The sequence below is a fragment of the Parus major genome, chromosome 4 (assembly GCF_001522545.3).
Source record: "Parus major isolate Abel chromosome 4, Parus_major1.1, whole genome shotgun sequence".
Taxonomy (NCBI): domain Eukaryota; kingdom Metazoa; phylum Chordata; class Aves; order Passeriformes; family Paridae; genus Parus; species Parus major.
The window spans coordinates 3,849,499-3,871,025 of record NC_031771.1 but is presented as its reverse complement, the minus strand read 5'-3'; the positions used below and the strand labels follow the sequence as shown (position 1 = coordinate 3,871,025).

The following is a 21,527-nucleotide window of genomic DNA, read 5'->3' as shown; positions in this document are numbered from 1 at the left end:
TGACCCCAGAACCTCACACAAAATGGTGGAATGACTCCGGAGCCTGACACAAGATGGTGGAGTCACCCCATGGCATGACAGAATGGGGGAGTGACCCATGGCCTGCCCCAGTCAGGGCCGGTTTTTGGCAGCTGGATAAATTCAAGGTAGGGATTTGGTGTCTCTGGCTGCTCCCTGGCAGCCGTTCCCGGCCGGTGCTGCTGTTCTCCCGTGAGCAGTAATGAACAGGCACTGCTCAGGCGTCTGCAGCTGGAACATTCCCCAGGAGCAGCGGAACCAAACATCGTGTGGCAGCAGGTACAGCCAGGGAAGTGAGGTCACTCCGGAAATGCAGACAGCCATGTTGTCTTTTGAGCAAGAGAGAAATCAAATATTAACACCTAGAATTTCAGATCGGGTCAATGTTCTGTTTCTCTGCACTTTTGATTCCAATAATAAAAAAAATGGAAGGCAATATTCCTTACTAGCCCATGTCATGTGCTGTTATTTCAGGCAGGTACTTCTTCTTACCCAAAGCCACACATCACTTCTCACCTCATTTCCAAGGACTGGATGCCCAGGCTCCAGGACAACAGGATTACAGGACAGCCTGAGAGCCAACTTTTGGTTTTGGAAATAAAGCTAATTTGGGAGGAAAAGGAAAGGGAGTACATGAACATCTGCCTCATTTGTCACCAGACAAAATCTGCCACCGTCTTAAGAGCTGTTTAGTGATACAAACACATGCAACTTTTAACTAAAAGAAAGATGTCGTGAAAAATGTAACTACTGCTTTACTAAAATGGTGAGAAATGAAAAAATAGATGCTGGTTGATGGACTTGTTGACTTGAAATCTGTCCTCAGTTAGACCTGGAAGGAGCACAGCTGCTGTAAGGGTGCAATGAGGGCAGATTTTACATCACATAAATTTAGATTTTTTTCCTCTTAGCAACTTAATACTCATGAAATTATATAACAAATCTGTAAACCAATTACCAAATGTCAGAAGGTGCCCTGATTAAAATACACACATCCCCTGGAACGTGCCATATTCACAAATTAGCCATGTGTTATTTATAGCTCCTCAAGGCACAATAATGAAGAAAGTGGTAATGAAATCTGAAAGCCTGAATATCTCCCTTATGTCAGAAAGCAAATCCCATGAGACCCATCTGTAGCCCAAACTGTGGGAAAGAAAATATCCTTTCTAAAGCAAACAAAAAAACCTCCAAACAACCTCCCCCGCCTCAGTAGTTTTGTATTTTTTGTTTTATTTTTAAAACTAGGCTGCAAATTAAAACCTTACCACACTACCTCCATTCATTTAACCATAATGACACTTTGAAATTCCTTCTTTTTATTCTCCAGCACCACAAGGTGCATCCCAAATGCTTCCAGGAGATGGAATCCTCTTTATTCCCCCCGTTTCTGCCCATGTAAAGCTGAACTCGTACACACACCAGTTCCTGCCTGGGTTGCATGGTGAGATTGAGTTTTAACTCAAAACTCTGACTGCTTCACATTCAAAACCTGCATATTTACACCTACACTTGTTTATTTCTTCACTGGTTCTGCTTCCAACATCCACATGTCAGTGTCTGTAAGGCCTTTTGCTATGTTGTCTCTGGCTGTCTCACTTGCCAAAATTGACTTTTTACTGACTTTTTTGTCACACATTTTCTCTGCCCATTATTGATGATTCTGTTACTCTACATCCCATATGAATTTTTCCTCCTTAAAAAGAATGTATTAATATTCCTTTTTCTTCTTTACTTATGGCCATCTACACATCATATCATATGCAGAAAAGCCTTTTTGAACAAAGCTGCGGTAATTGCTGCACTGAAATATTTTACACTCAGCCAATTTGGTGCAGCCTACCTGTAGCACTGTAAGACACAATTAATTCATCATGTTGTAATGTGACTTCCAGCCAGCACAGAACAAGGATAAATGAAGGAGACTGCCTCTGTTTTTGGCACATGGACCAGTTATGAGGAACAAGTGGGGGTTTTTTCATGACAGATGCAAACACCACAGAACTGCCAAAAACATTTGAAGGTCCATCAGAATATCTGCATGGCTCCAAATCCATACTGATACAATAATCACTATCAGTGATTGTATCAGTGATTCCAACCCCAGCTCAGTAACATCCTGACCATTCCACAAGAGCCTCCACCCACCCACCCATCCATATCCATCCATCCACATCCATTTTCCAACAACAAACTATTGGCTTTTTCCCTCCTTATTTTCATCTGCCTCTCTCTGCCCCCCTGCATTCGCTGCCCATTTTCTCATACTGTCAGAAAACTTTTGGGCAGTTAAAACATTCTTGGAGGCATCTGAAGGGGCAAAAAAATCAGACTAGAACAGGAGTTGCATCTTTCTATTACTTGTGCAGACCTGACTCTCAGCCAGAGGGTTAGCAGATGGGCATGTGTTGTCAGAACGTGTTCTGAATTTAAACAAAATTACACTGGCTCTTGCTGGGTTGCTGCAGTAGCACAGTGACCTCTGGAGCCATCTCTGCCTCTGCCCTGTGCTCAAAGGTCAACTGTGGTAAGGTTTAATTTGCTTGATTTAAAACCTCGGTGTATGTAAGAGATGGGGATCATAAAAACAAGTCTAAAAACAAATGCATTAATTTTTTTTTCTCATCTTCTCTAACCTCCTTTTCTGCAATTCTGTTTTTTATTATTCTGGACTTTGAAGAGCTCAGAGATACACATTTTAAAAATATTTCTAATGAACACAACCCTCTGACCTTTGCTTTTGAAGACAAATGTTTAGCTGTAAATGGTAAAAAAACCAAAAAGCACCCCTTCAAAATACTTTTGTCTCAGCTGGTTTCAGCCTCAGATACAAGGCAGGAGACTTCCATGGGAAAAAGTCTCCAGAATAGAGTTCCTATGGAGATGCAACAGTTGAACACAAAACCTTTGGGGTTTGATTTTAGAGAAGCGTGGATATTTCAGGATAAAGGCTGACTTCATCCACCACTCCATTTTGGACTGAGTAGCTTTGGGAGGGGCTTTAGGCTTTTATCCCTTAAATGATGGGAAATATCTCAACAAACTCAGCCTCATCAGAGCCAGCTACTGCAGGATCCCAGGCTCCCTAAAGGGGGACTCTTTCCAGGCAATCCCTTCCCACAGTCACTCCACACCCTGCTGGCTCGCTCCGTGCCACCGGCAGCCAGGCATCGTTCAACACTGGGATGCTGGCAGAGACAGGGAGCCTCTCTTTTGATGGAGAGGTCAGAGTTCAAGTAGTCTTCAAATTTCAAATTAGCATTATAAACCTGTACTTTTCCTATTTTGTTCACTCCAGTCTGAATGGAGACACCTGGTGCTAAAGATTGCCTCTGTTAGCAGAAGCAGACTCCACAAGCTATTGTGCTGTTACTTGTTTCAGTTATCTCAGCTTCCTTAATATCATTTAGCTATTTCTTTCCTTTATGGCTACCTTATTCTGCTTGACTCTGTTTCACTTTGAACCTCCACTGATGCTGAGGATTTCACACATTTATTTTATCATACTGTGCAAAATGCTGATGGAATCTTTGTGCAGACTCTCTGGTGGCAGTAAAAGGTTATTATTATCACTTCCCTTGTATCGTATCTCCAGAAATCTATGCACATGCTTTGCAGCCACCCATTTTGCACTGGAACCTGAAGAAATCATTTTGTTTTGCTCACTACAAAAGCCCTTTCTAAAAGAGGTGTCTTTCTAATTGTCCATTTTTAGAGCTGGTGCATGCATAATGCAGTGCTTTCAGGAGGGTTTGGAGTGATTTGCTCCAATTATCTGTACCTTACCCCTGGGGCTGCTGCCTGGCGCAGAGGTGAAACCATCCACGCTGAAAGCAAAAAATCTCTGTTAGCTGTGAATGCAGAGTGAAAAGGGTTTCATTCACCAAGGGCAGGGATGGAAGAGCTGCATCCACAGTCTGTTCCAGCCATCCAATTACTCTGTTCCTGGCATTTTCAAGGATGTTAAACCCACATGGAGCTTTTGTGACCCCAATCCTCTATCTATAAAGGCAGAGAAGAAAGAGTGAGCTCGCTTTCCTCGCCACTGAACAGTTTCCGTACTTCCATTCATTCCACCTGCTTTCTCTCTGCTATCCCACCTTCTCAACAATCTATGCCAAGGATCAGCAACTGCCCAAATTAAATGGTCATTGACTGCTATTATTCAGAAATATTTTTCTGTAAGCAGCAGGTTCACCCAGGGTTCTCCAGCCAGCCATGCAGCCATTCCCCACTGGCACACAAACAGCAGCTGGATATTAAAACATGGCTGTGATATCCATGTACTGCTCATATGCTCACTTCAGAGAAGCTGGGGAGACTCGTGCCTTGGAAACAGGGTCAAATGGAAATGATGAAATAAACCAGAAAAAAAAAAAAGTAAAAGCTTTCTAGTGAATCTGCTGGCTTATTGTGCTCCATATTCCTAAAAATTCACTTTGCAGCCAGGACACATGGGGTTTGAATAATTTTCTGCCTTTACACTTCCCCTGCCTCCAGAAGTAACATGGGGATGTTTTTCAATAAACAAATCTGCTCTTTTCTCTCAAGGTTTGTGTACACTCTGAGTGTGTTGGTGACATCACATTTTTCACCAGGGAAATGACAAAAACTATCAAAACCAGCAGCCCACTTTGCTGAAAACCCAAGAAGCCAAGCTGGCCGTGTCTCTGAAATATGTTATGACCAAAAAGAAAAATAAAATAAAAATCCCTGTCCAGCACAAACTGGGAAGTGATGGGATGAGGGCTTTCCTGCTGAGACTGTCTCCAGTGACCATCCTTCTGAGCATCCCATTATCAGTTTTGCACTGAGGATGCTCTCAGGCCCAAACTTAAAAGGTGACTGACAAACACAGGAGGACAAAATGAAGCAAAAGTGAGCCCATGGAAGAAGCCTTCTGTAAAACATGAGGGACCCCTGAGCCATATGAGATTCTTATTCTCTTTTTTTCCTCTTTAATTCTCTTATAGTAGACGATATTTCCTATCCCCTTTCTTTGGAATCCCTACAAAGTGCAAAATCTGTGTTTGGGTGCAGGCAGGCTGAGAAGTCTAACAGTGTATTAGACCTGCTCAATCTGGGAAGCACATTTTTAATGAGTAAAACCCATACTTTCATAAATGGCACTCCAAAATTACATTCCAAAATCTCACAATGCATTAAACAGATCCCTGGATCAGTCCCATCACCAGCCCTGCCCATTCCTGTGTGGGGCTGCTTGGAAATAGAGCTCTGTGAGCACAGCTGGGACACAAATGACATTGTTTCCATTTGCTCATAAACTGATGAAGTCTCATGTATTTGTCATATTCTGTACAAGCCTTTGGAAAAACCTTGAGTCCCTTACCTTTGCTTTTTCAGATGCTTTTAGATGATTGGAAAAGAGCAACGCTCCCTTCCGCCTGCAGCAACAGCCCAAGGGCTTGGGAAGAACAATCCCTTTACACAGCCTGGAACACCTGTAAGAGACACAAACAGCAATTACCTTTTCTGCAGGAAAAGCCCATCCTACCCATCCAAACCATCCTGTCCCTTGCTGATAAATCCTACACTCTCACAGTTTAGCTACTGCTGCTGTTTCCATTAAAGATTATCGGTGTTTCCATCCCAAATAAACACAGGATGGAGACAGACCAGGATCTAATTATTAATTATATTTTGACCTGCATGCCCAGATGGGTAGGAAAAAATGTTCACTCAAGAGGAGCTTTTCCTTAACTCCAGCAGACCCTGGATTTCCCACTGAATGTTTTCATTTTTAGCTGCAATCACCAGAAATAACATTAATGGCTTTCAGAGCAGTGCAAAAATAATTAGAGGCAGAGCAATTGTCCAGCTTACATGCTTATGTTAAGGAAAGACTGAGAAAAATCATACAAAGCTTGATAACTGGAGGGGAAAAAAAGCAAACAAGCACAGGGGTGAGGTCTAAATCAAATATGAAGCAATCTATATTTTCCATTATAGCCACTGTGGAACTGGGCATTTTGCAAAGATCTTGATTGAAAACCATGGCAAAGTTAATGGGTTTGACTCAAATGATCCTCAGTGCTTCAATAAGAAACAAGGAGAAAGGAGGCCCCCAAAAGCAGAGCTTGAAAAGAAACATTAGTGCAAAACCATACAACTAAAAAAGAAACAATTTAAATTCCTCTAGAGAAAGAGTGAAAATTGCCTTGTTCTCAAAACTAGAGGGAGATTCAACAGTGCAGAATCCCATTAGAATGTCAGCACTGTATTTTTTGTTTATAAACAACATATCAGTAAGATTTACCAATATTGTTTCAATATACTGAAAGCTTTATTATTTATCCTTTGACAGGTGGAACTTCTCTAATTCTTTACTTTTAATAAAGAATAGGAGAGATGCATACTAAAGACTTCATTTTTTTAAACATGACTGAATTGAAAGCTAATTAGCACATTCATATCTGTCAAAAAATTCAATATCTTTTGTACTCATATTTTTGGGTTCTTTTGTGGTCAGTTTAATTAAATTTGCTGATAAAATGAAGGAAGAGATAAAAAAAATTAATAGTTTGGGCTAGGTTTTCTCAAAGACAATTAGTAGTTAGAGCCCATGAAACTAAGGAGGGCATCAGACCAATATTTTCTAGGGCTTTTTTAATGTTACCCTTGAAATTTTAGTATGATCAGGAAAGAACAAGGAGCAGCCATGATCCAAAACAGCTTCCTGGGATCCAGGGACGAAAAATATTATTGAGGAGCTGAGAAACAGGAGTTCAGAGCTGCAAAGGCTGCTGGCAGCCTCTTATGGTGGCTGCTCTGTTTCAGAAGCTGTGATTTCAAGAGGAAACAAAGTGGGTCATAAATGCTACTGGTAGCAGAAAATTAGGAGATGAAAACCACTTCAGAACATGTAAGTGTGGTAGGTCTGATTACAGCAATCAAAATGCTATCCTATTTGGCTACACTTTATCTTGAACAGCAAGGTTAAGGAAAAAAAGCCAAAAAAAAAGCTGTCTGATCCTAAATTGTGCAGTATGCATAAAAATGTTACAGTCCTGACAGGGACTGCAACAAGCAGTTGCCCCAAGAGGTAATGTGGTATTTATCTTGTTTTGTGCTGTCAACCAAAACCATTCCTGCTGCTTCCTAAGGCAGGAGTTTCACTCCTGAATCCTTCAGGAGATTCACGGCCTGAATCCTTTGTCGGTTCGGTATTGAGGACTGACCTGTTTCCCACAAAATTTGTGCAAAACCAGTTCCATCCTTAATATCACCCTGAGGTGCCTGTGTGTGGCATCACTGGTACAGGACCAGGAAACAGCAGAGTAACAAGACCTCGGTTTGGTCTCATGCCCACGAGCTCTGTGTGCTCCGGAGCCACTGGGCACGTCCTCCCGTGAAAAAACCTTCTCCTGGCTGAAGACACCACGTCTCCAAGGATCTCTGCATAAACCTCTGCACCTTCCCCACAAAGTGCAAAACAAATCCATAAATACACAGTGGCACTGACAAATAAAAGCTCTGATCCAACCAGCCCCCACTGCTTCTCCTGGAGCAGCGGAGGACAAGAGAATAAACAACAGATGACAAATGTGAGGTCATTCCCACCTGAAGCCAAAGTAACTCCGTGCTGCTGCCAGACACAATTCCTCTCTTCCTTCTGTCAGCTGACTCAGCAAGCTCATCCCAATTCATCTGGGAGCTGTGCTATGCTAATGGACTATGGAGGGGGTCAGCAATTTATCAAGTGTGATATATTAAAGGCACTAGAAAACAAACAAACCCACAAAGAAAATAAACAAACCTGAGTTCCAATAGCAGTACCCAACGCAGATTAAAAATCCAAATAAACAAAATAACTTCACGTGGTTGAAATCCTACTCCTCAGAGATGAGCTGAGCATGGATGTGTACATGCCTGGTTTATTATCCTGTAAGCTGAGAATTGAAATAAAGTCGTACAGTAAATAATTAGGATTTAATGATACGGAGTGCTCATTGCCAGCCTTTTAAGAACTGATCTACCTGCCCCTATTGCTAAGGAGGTTTGTCCAATACCCAGTTTCCACAGCTCTTTCTTCAACAGAGGAAGCCACTGCTGTTCAACCCCAGCTTTTTATTACACTCTTCCATTTCCTCAGGCAGAATAACATAAAGCCTATTTTCAAAAGTGAAATAAATAATGGGACTGAGATAAACTCTATGAAAAGGGAGGTTCTTGGCAGCACCTCCGAGTGTCACTGTCTGAGAGAACCAATGGGAGGTATGGCCATTCAAATACCCAGAAAGCACAGAGTGCATTAGCAGTTGCTTTAATCATCTCTCACACAATAACCATCACTGCTGTCCTCTGTGCTCTCCTCTGCTCACACTGTCTCCCTTCCCTTCCTCGTTGGAAATGTTCCATCACACAGCTTCCCTTGGGAAGCATCGATGTTTTTTACATTTTATACTTCAGGAGTTTCTGCAGGTTTAAGAGTTTTAAAACAGACATAAAGCTGCTCTTTCTTGTGGCTGTTCTTCAGCTGTGAAAAAGTCTTTAAATCTCCCAAATATGCACCATCTGACCTACTGAGCTCAGTCATTTAGTGGCATAAACCCTTAAATATGGAGTCAACAGATACTTTAGATGAAGTGTCAACAGTGTATAGGCAACATGCTGACCTAAGTCCTGAGGAATTCAACTTTCAAAGAACCTTAATTCCTTCCTTACTCCAGAAAGGTCTCTTGAACCTTGCTCACAGCTTTATATGGCTCTTTAAGCTACATCAGCAGGATGTGCAGCAGCTTACAGATACAGCAATTAAGTTACAAGCAAATGTATGTAAAAACACAGTGTAAGAACGTTTCAAAAAATGGAGTTTGAAATTGAAAATCGATACATTTTCACTGAGGTACACCACCCAGCATCATCACCAAGTGTGTTTTACTGAACCAGCCCCTAGCAAAAGGAATCAAACCCAACCACCACCATGGAGAGCAATGATACTCATTATGAACCCACAGGGCCATTTCAGAGAGCATAGCTTTTCACAAACAGCTTCAGCACTCCTTGGAGTCCCCTTTGGATCTCAGCTCAATCATTCTGCACTTTCATCTCTGTATACTCAAAACAATAAGAAAAAATTTCTAATCCCTGGGGGGTGGGGGGAAAAAGGGGATTTTTGTTTTACCCAGGCTGTGAGTAGCATTATCTCAACCTGAGGTGAAAATACCAATGAATCAACATTTCCTTAACTAACTTAATTCTAATCCTGATATTACACTCACCCTTGAGGAAGGGAACCTTTTTTCACTGGCAGCAGCAGCAGCAGCAGAACAGGACCACCTACTGGTGTCTCTAATGAAGTTAGAGATACTTCCTGCAGATTTTCAAGCAGAGAGTTGAGGTCTCCCTTTAAGAGCAAGTATTACAGATTAGTATTTCTTTCTGAGGCACACAGCATTTTACAATGGAACTTAATGAAGCAGCTCTAAGGTATTTCCTGCAATATATTTCAATAAAAGAAAATATAAGCTGGTAACGTTGCTCATGTGAGCATTGAGGATTTAAGGAATTACTTAAACAATGAATGCATGAAGCTATTAACCTTCCTGGAGAATTAAAACTTGCCCCTACATGATGAACCAAAAGCAGCAAGTAATTTCAAGTCTGCAGGATTGATTTTATACATGTGACTGAAATATAATTACAGAAACATGAAATTGTGTTGTATCTAGAGAAAACTAGACCAGACTCCTAGAGCATGAGCACATCTTTGCAACAGCTTTTATTTGGTACATTTGTTACCTCCTGGCAATGGTACAGAGCCAGGAAGGTTATAATGTTGTAGTTACCCACAAGTAAAGGCACAAAGTCTAGTAAAATTAGCCATTTTTTAGTTTTATTTCATGGCAATATTCTGCTGTGCTGGAAATATTAGGAGGATCAACATGACTAAGTAAAATTTTGCTCATGCACAGCTTGTTGCATAAAAGCAGTAGCAACCAAAGAGCCCTGGTACCAGACTGGAATGGGTACAGGTTATCTCTGTATGTCAGGTGTTTAACGAGAAATGTTATAATAGGAAAGGCTTAGAAAATTTAAAACACTTTCTCTCCCTGAAACAGGTCACAGGAATGTTCTCTGTTTAAAGCAGCTGGAACACTGATACTGTGAGATTAAATAAAACATGAAAGGGATAAAAGAATTACCATATATTTAAAAAACATACAAAACCAAAACCCAAAGAGCAGAAATGAGAACAATGAGAGGCATTTTTTCCACTCAATGAAGTGTCCTACTACTTAAGGAAGCCCTTCCTGGTGTCCTTTTGGTTTTGTGTGTCCCCATCACTTCATCTTCCATTGGCATCATCATTATCTTATTAGCATCAAGATGTCACTGCCAATTAGGAACTGAGATCTTTGGGATATCTGAAAGCAGTCACTTGGCCATTGGATAATATCAAAACATCATTACCATAATATTTATCAGTTTGGGTTTTTTTGTTGTTTTTTTGGGTTTGTTTTTACCAATCTGTTCAGCTCCTGAGACATGTTCATTTTATTGCTCATGGTATCACACACAGTTCCTACACAATTAATACCACTTTGTATCTGCATGGAGAGGGCCAAGAGCTCCTATAGGAATGATAATTAAATACCATGGTAAAGACATGTGCAGCTGCTCAGGGCTGTATACAAACAACAGCTCACTGGCAGCTTCTAGGAGAGGAAACATAACAAGCTGAATTTTCAAGTAAACTGCGACAGTGTAAAAAAGCAGATAAACTCCAGTTTGCCCCCTGAAATCACACACCTTCAGTTGGAAGATTTTAGCACACCCACATGCTGCTAACAGCAAGCTCTTTTGCTGTCTGATCAACACATCCCCCAAACCTGACCCCTCTGCCCTGGAGGGCAGGAATGGGAGCAGGAAGCTACCTGGAAGTCACACGGTGTGATCACCTTGCATCCAGCAGCTATTTTCACACTCTATAAATGAGGGCTCCTGGCTATCTGGCACAAACTTTCCCCCAGCTCTCTTCCACACTGAGCACTAAATGCATTGTAATTCCAACATTCCTATTCCCTGGTAACAATATGTCATTCCTTATATATGTCAGGGGTTTGGGCCAACTCATACTTGAAGCTTTTGCCTGCAGTAACAGGTAATACACAAACACAGCTCTTGGCCAAATCTTCCACACTGAGCAAATCTGACAGGGGAACTAGTGGTGCAGAATGAATGCAAATCAGGATGCCAGTTTATTTTCCAGTCAGTTCTGCACATAACTAGAATCTAATCCAGTTATGGTAAATAGTGAAAATCTTGATGTAAGGGTGAAACATATGTAAATTGCCACTGTGATTTCTTAAACTAAACTGGAATCCAGCAAACACATCTCGTTTCATTATTCTCTGCTGCAGAAAAGAGAATTCAGTTGCCAAGAGAAAATTAATAATACCGGGAACACACATTTCACAAACGCGCTCTGCGTCTTAAAAAATCAAGTCCCTGGATGCTATAGAAGCCAATAAATTATTGCACAGGCAAAGTATCTCAGCACAAAGCAAATTATCTGCTCACATATAGAAAAATGAAACGGTGCCACTTCAAATCTGAGCACAGCACTGCTGGTGTGCTCTGCACCGCTAATGAAGCTTTAGAAGCAATCATTGATGACTCTGCAGAAGTCATGCCTGCTGCCAGAGCTGTCACTTCACATAAAAGCCTAGTGGGGAAAGCCACAGGAATGGCTGGAGCCCCTGGGAGCCGGGAGCTGCTCGGCGGCGGAAGCAGGGGGAAGGTGGGAACGCCGGGCGCTCTGCCCTGCTCCCCCGCCTGGCCCCAGGTGGGTGTCCCTGTGCCTCCTCTGCCAGGGCTCCTCCAAGCAGACTTGGTGGGAGCTAAGTGGCTGCCTGGCCACGAGGGCACCGGGGTTTGGAATGAGCACAGGGCTGAGAGCTCGCCTCTCCTCCCTTCCCACCCTTGCACACCGTGCCAGGCACCAGCACCTTCCAATGGAAACACAGCACGTGGACTGAATAAAAGCCATGGGGAGCTTCTACCAAACCATGGCTGCTTTTTGGCATTATTTACTCCAACTGGTTTTAAACCAAAATACTATGCAGCTAAGTAAGACCAAAAGCAGAAGTTTGCTCTCAAAGTATTCCACAGAAACTGTACAAAATATTCTATGCTAACATAAGTTAGGAGGCATATTTGGTTCCAAGAGAAAAAAAGCCAAGGCTGTTTAACCGCAAGACATGAATTTAAAATCCTCTCAAAGGTTGGCTGTTTTTGTTTTGTTTTTTAAATTTCACGGCACTTTATCAGCAGCTCAGTGTTTGGTTAGAAAAAAATGAGATGATGCCTAGAAATATAAAGGATTCCAAAAGCATAGCAAGGACAATTCAGTGTAACTCCTGAGCCTCTTCTTGCAGAACAGAAACTTGTTTTTCTATTGTAACCCTGTTACAGAGAAAACAAAAACAGATTTGTGAAACCCTCACTAATGTGTGCACCTACTGAGCCACTGCCTCTGTCTGATGTGTTCTTCTGTATTGCCCTCATTTCACACTTCCTCAGTTCTTTGCCCAAAACCTGCAGAAGCCAAAATGCAGCTTCTCAACAGTTCCACCTGCGCCCCTCAGCGTTCCCCTGTCATCACCTGATTTAGGATCCTACACTGTACACTGCTATACAAAGCAAATTATGAACAGTTGAGTTAAAACTCAACAAACTGAGAAATTACTCTGACCGTAACAATGTAGAATATGCAGAACAAACGACAACACTCACCTTCTGCCGTTGTGAGTTCATCAGAAGCGGGATATACATCCATGAGATGTGTCCCCCCCCAAGCACAACATTTGTGCCCATCACCTGGTGGACTGCAGGTATGCCTCCTTGTTTGTGTAGCAATCCCCCTCTGCTTCCAGCAGCCATAAATCGAAAGGTTACAGGGCTTAAACCATTTCCCAGTTATGATTCGTCTATCAGGCAGCAACAGCTGGGCAATAGACTTTTAGCCGTAAATGTTCCTGAGAGCGGGAAGTTCAGGGCCAAAGCCATAACCATGTAACATCAATTGATGTCCAAAATGCAATCTGGGCACGTAGTTCCCTCTAACACCCAACAATGCCTTACATTGCAAGGTACTTACCAGCAGCCTCCAGGTTAAATAACACCCGCTGAGGTCGGCTGGGATGGCTCAGGAAGGCTCCCTCCAGTCAGCCGGAGATTTGTGGCCTCCTCTGAGCCTCCAGCGCTCCCTGATTTCATCCCCGTTCCATCGAACCCTCTCAATATCACTTTAGACTGGATATTGAAATCACTTAGCAGCAATAAAAAAGAAAAGTGCCACAGAATTGAATCCCATTTTGCTCGGCACACATCTCTAAACTATTACCAGTGTGAAATGAAATCTAATGTCTCCCTTAGCAATCCCATCTTCTTTGTCCTTTTGTTTTTCTAGGAGCGTTATGATACACTAAATCCATTTGGACACACAATAGTACACGGGTCAAATTTCAAGAAGAGTTTTCCAAATTTACGTGGCGACCGCAGCAGGCTGCTTTTCAGCCATCACACTCTCACATAAAAATCCATTAATAAAAGCAGGAGACAAAGCAAGCACCTCAGCGTGCTGCTTTGGACTGGGGCCAAGTGCCTGCTGTGGGGCTGTGTCTTGGATTTGTGCTGATAATTTGAGGATGTTTTCATTGTCGCTGGGCAGTGCTCACACAGAGCCACGGCCTTTTCTGCTCTCCTGTAACCCACCTCCTTTTCCTTGGATTGATTCTTGTGGTGGTGCAAAACAGAAAATGTGATTGAATCGCCGCAGTTTCATCTAATGCCCTCTTCAGGGACGGGAACTCTAACAGAAAATGTGACCTGCTGAGATCCAAATGCCTTGGCTTTCATGGGAAAAATGGGGCAACTGCTGTGGGCCTGTGCTGTCAGAGATGCATCCTGTGAGTCCTGTCAAATGCTCCCCGATATTCAGCCTTCCTTTGCTGCTGTTCCTGATGCCACCTCTTTCTCCCAAACCACATCTCCTCTTCCCCAGCACTGGAAGTTTTGCTGCAACAGTGCATACACGGCAGGTGACTGATGTGTAGAGCCAACTTAGTGATGGATGTGCAGGGCAAGTGAGGATACAGAGTGCCCCAAGGAAGAGTTTTGGGGGAGGATTTCTGCATTGTCAATTACTGAGAACAGATGTAGCTTATAGAGCTTGGGCGGAAAGCTCATCTGATTGCTCCTGGCCAAGTTTAGATGATGGCTAGTCAACAAAATGCGATGCCCAAGAGACTGTGAAACTAAACCCTCTGGAAACGTGTCCAAAGAATAAACCAAGTGTAAGGCAGCACTGCACTAATAAATCAACTGAGCCCCTTAACAGTAACAGAGTCAGATTTGCGTATAACGATGCTGTTTAAACCATCTGAGTGGCTTGTCAAAGCTGTTCTATCAAAATAATACACATAATTACTTGCATTAAACAAAGTATAGTCAGCTGCTAGTTTTTCTCCTATTTAATAAATGCTATTACTTCCTGCAGTCTCTCTAGGTAGCTGCCTGCTCCAGTGTCTTGTTGGACTGCCTTTTTAACTCCTCACTATTATTTCTGGAGTTCCAAAAATGTCACAAAGACAGAATCTGGCATGGGGAGCCTTTGACGCAGCTCATCAGAATTACAGACTGACTGGTTACAAACTAAAAACTCCTAAATAAAAATAAAACACTGTTGGAAGGGAAGCTTGCTAAATATCTGCACTGCTGATCTTGTGCAGTTGGTAAGAATGGTGTATGAAACATAGAAGTGTAAAAAATTAGCAAAGTAAAAACTAAAGGTGAATGATACTTAAAATATATCTCTGTTCTACAGACAACAACAGGGAATGCATTATTGATTATAAGGTAGTTAACTATTTCATGGGAGGATGGGTACACAGCTTTTCTCCATCTGACTTTCAGACAGAGCATGCCAATCAGTGCTGGACCAGAACACGAAGCTTTTGCTGGCATTAAATAGCATCTTATGGTGTAGAGCAAGATAACTTTTGGCAAGGATAACATTATCACAATTTGTCCTCTCATTCCTGTTCAAAGTTCAGCAGAATCCTACAGGAAATTGTACTTTAAGTGTTTTGTTTTCCATCTGTAACATAAAATTGCTGCTTAAATGAAAGCACTGAACCCCGTTGCCCAAAACCATTTTGGACAGGGAAACTGAAAACTCCAAAAGTGCGTATTGAGTTTCTCCCACTTTTCCCATCAAATATCACAATCACAATCACAAAAATCACAAAAATCACAATGGCATAAGGCATGATTTAAGCCAAGAGAATTCCCACAGCAGTGTAGGAAAGGGAACAGCCTGGCCAGTTTGGCACTGAACATCCAGAAGCACGAGCGGTCGGGGTAAAGTTCTACCCACAAGGGGAACTCCCAGCTACAGACCTGAGAAAGCAACAGCCCACACCACACTGATACCTACAGAGCCTCCCATCCCAGGCAGGGGAGCCCCCTCTCTGCCCCTTTAACACCCTGGATTTCACCTTGGATTCTCCATATCCCAAGTGACAAGAGAGCTTTTCTCTTACCCAAAATGGCATTTCCTCCTTCCGTTATTTTCTTTAAACAAACAACAAAATCAAGAAAATGAAAATCAGTACCAAAAAGAGAAAAAGAGTTCTTGTTTTCTAGCCCAGATGTAGACTGTAGGATACAAAATGTATGTTTGCTCTTAATTTTTCCTGATTAGACTTGAGATACTGGTATTAATAACCACTGCAATTTGCAGTTAGTTCCCTGGAAGGAAATTTCACACATAAGTCATTCATCTTTCTTTAGTTTTTCTGTTTCCATAGGCACTGAAAACAGAAAAAAAAAAAAGGATTCCTTGGGCAAGGAGCAGATGGGTGGAAGCAGAGGTAGAAGGAGCCTTTCTGCTATGCAGGTGTGAGGAACCTACACAGGTTCTCTCCCTTTCCAGAGACTCATTTCCAGGAGACAGATGTTCCAGCTTCACGTATGGATTTCTGCACATAAGTAATCTGGGTGAAAACCTCTTGTCACCATTTATGTATTAATAATATCTCTACTGTAAATGAAGATTAAAAGCTCTTAAATGGAAAAATACTGTTCCTCTGGGTACAAAAAGCCTAGCACTAAAATCCCTGTTTTTTGATGCTTCCCCCAATCAATTTTGTGTTTGTGTCTCTCAGTTGAGGTACATGGCAGACAAATGTTTTATGTCATCTACAGGCTGTGCATGTTATAGCAGCATCCCAATGTCAAAATTAAATTCATTTTGTAAGACACTGCCTCTTAAAGTGCCTTTTACACATAAATGTGAAGGGAGATGATTAGCATGGCAGTTAGACCATAATAAAGGATGTTCATGACTTGTCTCTTAATTATGCTTCTTCATTCTTGTCCTGTGGCAGTGTAATTCCCTTTTCAACCACAAACCATGCTCATGGCATACATATAATCCAGTAAAACTGATGCACATGAGAGGAATGGATCACATTATTCTGTGCAATTGAATCAGAAGACAATGCAGAGAATTTGTAATTCATGGAGTCTCTTTCAGAGGATTTTGAAAGATCCTGTTACTGCAGATAATTCTGGCTGTTTGGTTTATAGTTTACAGCAGACACATTTTCTAAAAAACTTGCAAACATGAGACAAAATGCAGCTGTCGGGCTCAGTTTTTTTCCCTAAGTAACTCCTTAACCTTATCATTAGCAAGTCTGTTCTCTTACCTTTCTTTACCACATCATATTGACATACAGCTGTTGAAACAGGGACAAAAATCAAGATCTTGTTTGGATTGGCTGTGCTTCATACTTACATGACAAACATTTGTCTGCTTAGATAAGACAGAACTATTGACAGAATTCAGTAACATGAATAATTTTTCTTATTAAAAAAAATCAGTCTTCCAGACCAGAAAATATTCTATTGAAGCTGGAAATGTTGAGGGGGAAATTAGAATTGCAATGTATTCCATGTTGTTGGAATTTTCCTGGTCCCACACTTAAAATTGCAATGTAGTATTCTATTCTGTACACAAATGTTGACAACTTTGTTTTTCTCTAATCTGAATTATTTCACATTGATCTGAAGCAGTAATATCCTCATGGGAATTGGCTTAAAGCAATGAAGGGAGCTTTTACCAAATGTTCTCCAAGAAAAGCTGATGTTTTCAATATAACTGGGAGACAGGCACAGCACTGAACCAGATATTCTGGGTTCCACATGGTGCAGTCTACAGAGACAAACCAGATGTTTAGCACTACTGCTGATACCCTTGTGTCCATGGGGAATTTTTCCATTTATTTGGAAAACATTTTATTAAAAAAAGTCACAAACCCCAGCACATCAGCAGCATGTATTTTTTTTATAGCAAATGTATAACCTAAAGTGTTTGAGAAAATCAGATTTCTCTTTCTAAAAGAAGGGCTTAAAAAGCATTCAAACAGTTCAGCTTTAAAAAGCACAGACTTTGTTATCTAAAATAGACTGGGCTGCTGCAGCCCAACTATTTCTGAATAAAAGCAGGTCATTATTAAAAAGAGGAGATTTGTAACAGCAGCCATATTACAAAAGAGACTGTCAGATATAAGCACCCACAGCAATAATGTGTGGGGTCTTGCAAGATCAAGAACAACTCCCACAGGATAAGATGAGGAATGTGGGGTTGGACTTCTCATGCTTTAATGCTTTTTGTTCTGTGTGAAGACAATAGCTCTGAATTTTGAAAGTACACTCTTATTTTTGGCAGGCCAAAGATACCTACACTTTTAAAATGTCTCTGGAATTTGATGCTCTTGAGTCTTCAGCCATCTTTTAAACAGACCAAAGCAAATCACTGGCACTGCCAATGGGTCTCCAATGCCACCACAACACAAGGATAAGAGCAGTGGCTCTGGTCCTGGCTGGCCACCGTGCAGCAGTGGCACTGTCTCTGATGCCAGCAGCCAAGCAGATGTTCTGCACACACATCCCACCTGCTGCTGCTTTCTCCTCGGTCTAGAAGCTTAATACAATGTGCTATAATCCCTTAGCCCAGCCCACCTCCATGAAACACCTGGCTGGGAGGGAAGCTCAGAGAGTTACCCCTATGGAAGGGAGGAGGAACAAGGACTTTGCTGCTGGTTGATTATTGTGCTGTTCTGAGTACAAACTTACCTCCACTGAATACCTGTGGTGCCTTTCAGCCCCCACACAACCTTGACAGCTCTGGCTGTTGTGGCTGGCACACATCTCTCCACGGGGGCTGGACACCACACCACTCCTTTAGGCATGATATTACTGGAAAATGGATCAGGGATCTCAAATGGCCTTTAGCTGTTAACCTCAGGAAGCAGCTTGAAAAATATTATTATTGTAGTTGTTAATAGTTTCCAAAAGGATGATTCTCAGGGCTGCAAGAGCTCATTGACTTCACACACGCACATCCTTCTCTGAGGTTAAATGGGAATGGTTTGTGAGCACACAGTTGAGAGCAGAATTACCTAATGAAGTGCACTTGCCTGAGCACAGCCAGCTCACACAGAGCTTTCTTGTGAACATAAAAAGGTGCTTTTAATGTGAAAACCTGCTTTTGCTCCCAGCTTGGAAATGTTTATGGGAAATTGTGCTTCTAGGCTCTGGGACACGTGCATGCACAAATGCACAGAGTTCTGTTAGCATTTCCATCACTGTGGTCTCAAGGGAGAAAAGGTCTGAAAAACAAACCTGTTTTTACAAAAGGACAGAAATGAAATTATCTGAGTTTGAGCACGTTATTAACAGTGACAGCCAAATGGACTTACCAAGTTAAATCCACTCTGTTGATAGGCTCCCCAAGAAACAAGGCACAAAACTCAAAAGGAGGCAACTCCAAGGCAATACTGCAGAACTGGGCACTGAACTTCTCCAACCTAGTGATGAGAAAAGAGAGCATTAGGCAACAGCATTTTCAGAGGGAACTGGAGACAAAAGGTGATGCTGAAGTGATGAACAGCATAACGTCCCTAGTAGCTAATGTGATGATAAATGAATTTATTGTCACATGATAATACCACATCATATGATGACATTAAATAAAAATTCCTCTGAAAATCTCAACTGAAATTCCAGGAGTGACTCTTTTGACTTCTACAGTAATTTTTCAAACCACCTCTAAGAGCAAGGCAGACAAGATTTTTATACTTCCATTACATCTATGAAGTATCTTTTTGTGTATAGTGTAAGCTCCCTTTACTCTCTTCCTTTCTCTTCTTCTCATAGGTGGTACTGGAATATCAGCCATGGATAAAAGTTTGTGTGCTTCTCATCCTCTGAGAGCCTGACTCTCAGATCCCCAAAAATGCATCTCAAGAGGCTAGTGAACCCCTAAGACCTGCTCTCCTGCCTTCCTGTGTAACATGGGCCACAAAATTTCACCCAGCCATTGCTGTATCCATCCAGAACATGGTCTGACTAACAAAACCCAACATTTCTGACTGGATAACTGCCAGCCCTCACCTTGCAGGTGTAATCAGACTGGATTGCCGACCAACATCCAGAATATTAGCTATCTTATATATATATATGATATACATATTGCTATAAGAAATTTGAGATTTGTATTTCTGGAGCTTTTTCATCTCTTACTGCCCTCCTGAGAATACATGAGATAAGAGCATTATCTTCTGCATCTTTTCCCATTATGCAACAAGAAAAAAATTGTATTAGCAACACTCTAATGAGCTGGTACAAAACAGAAGATTCATACATGATTGTCTATGCTTAAACCATGAGGGAGTGAAACACAAAGACAAAAAGAGATAAATCAGTGTTATTATTGGATTGAAAAAAAAAAAAAAAAAGCAAGCAAACCCTTCAAACCTGTTTGCTAAGCAATGCTGTTTGGGAATACTCTCCTTGCTTTTCTAATTGCTTCCCCATTGGGAGGAAGGTGGAATGCATGTGTTGATTTGACTAAAATTTCGTTCTGGAAGGTCTGTTTGACTTCTAAGTAACACTGAAACACAAATAACTTCACTCGATTTACATACAAACTACTCTGATGAGCCAAACGCCTTCCCCTGGCAACACAGGCTGTGACTGAAGCTCTTGAGCTTCTTGTGACTCCTGCTCCTTCGCCTGCTCAGACACCTCACATTCTGCAGGCAATGACGGAATGGTTACTCACCATCAAGTCAGGGAGAAAACTGAATAGCTTTTAAGTCTTTAAATGTCCAGTCCCAGCTTCTCAACATTTTCCTTCAGTGAAGCACTTCAGTGTTGATGTCAGTGAGGGGAACTGGTAGTGTTTGTCATGTGCCTTCTTTTAGTTAGATTCTGTGAAGTTAAAAAAGGAAAAGTGTTTATTGGTGCACAGTCAGTTTCCATCTAAAAGCTGAATCTGATTGCATTTTGGTTTTACTTGGGATAGATTTCTGACAGAAAACGCATCTTTGTTTTTAATTAATCCATTCAGGGACCCTGTCTCTGCATTGAAGCTCATGCTTTTTATGTAATTACTTCTAAAGGCTTTTTCCAGCACAGCATGGCTGTCTCTTCAGATTACTTATTATATATTTCTGTTCCTCTCTTAGTCTTGGCTGATGGAACATCAGCTTTACGTAGTCAATTCTGCCTGTTCCCTGGGAACCCCCTCTGCAGAGGGAGCTAAACAGCTTCCCTCTCTGCTCTGAGAAGGTCTGTACAATCCAGAAAGGGTTACCAGCTTGGTGTACAGGCACAGAGCCTCTCCAACCTCCCTCCTGTTGCTGAGAGCTCGGTATTTACAGACATGAGAGGCAAACCTGTATCAAGAGCATCCTCTAAACATCACAAGTGTAAAAAGAACTAACACATCTCTCTGGTGCATCAGCTGTGACACTCACTCAGGAGCCATTCTGTTCAATATTTAATCCTAAGGTTCCTTTAGCAGCTTGTTCAATTATGGGATGAGAGAAAGAAAGAGAAAAAAGGGAAGGGGAAAAAAAAGCGATACAATTATCCCAGAGTTCCCATCACCACCACCATTCATTCAGCCCTGAGAAATCAAAGCTCTTTATTCTCTCCCACTCATTCCACTCATGTTTAGCACCTCTATGTCAAATACAGCAGATTCAAAAGGAGAGATTCAGAAATACTTTTTCCTTGAGTAGCCCAACAGTTCGAGTGCTGCTGTGAATGGAAGGAGCTCTCTTCTGCCTTAGCTGAGCTACACACAACTACTAAAGCAACACACTCAGAGAGGCAGGACAAAAGCCTCCCTCATTCTCTGCAGATTATGACAAAAAAAGGTACAAGGAAAGGGCTTAGCTCTGCATTCCAGGAAAGGCTGTTGATCCCACAAACGTGGGAGGGGACATGTTTGTGCTACTTTCAGAGAGACAGTGACACTTGCAGCCTTTCCCTTTCTGCAGGGAAGGCTCTTGGAAACACCAGTTAATCAGGTGTTAGGTAGGTGTGTGGTGCCAGGGAGCTGTTTGTCACCCACAGGATGGATCACCCCTGGAGCTGGAAACGATGCACCTGGGAAGGAACACACAGGT

The 21,527-nt window shown here is 41.9% G+C and overlaps 1 long non-coding RNA gene across 2 annotated transcripts in view; it reads right to left on the bottom strand.

The window, feature by feature from the left end:
• Positions 1-6: 6 nt before the first annotated feature.
• LOC107203291 overlaps positions 7-21,527 on the bottom strand; it is a 55,403-nt gene continuing 33,882 nt past the window's right edge. For both annotated transcript variants that reach the window (XR_004497143.1, XR_004497144.1), the window contains 6 exons: positions 20,174-20,322; positions 18,810-18,917; positions 9,261-9,385; positions 7,796-7,928; positions 5,369-5,480; positions 7-621 (listed from right to left, as the gene is read on the bottom strand). This is a non-coding gene — a long non-coding RNA (uncharacterized LOC107203291). The remainder of the gene's footprint in view (positions 622-5,368; positions 5,481-7,795; positions 7,929-9,260; positions 9,386-18,809; positions 18,918-20,173; positions 20,323-21,527) is intronic.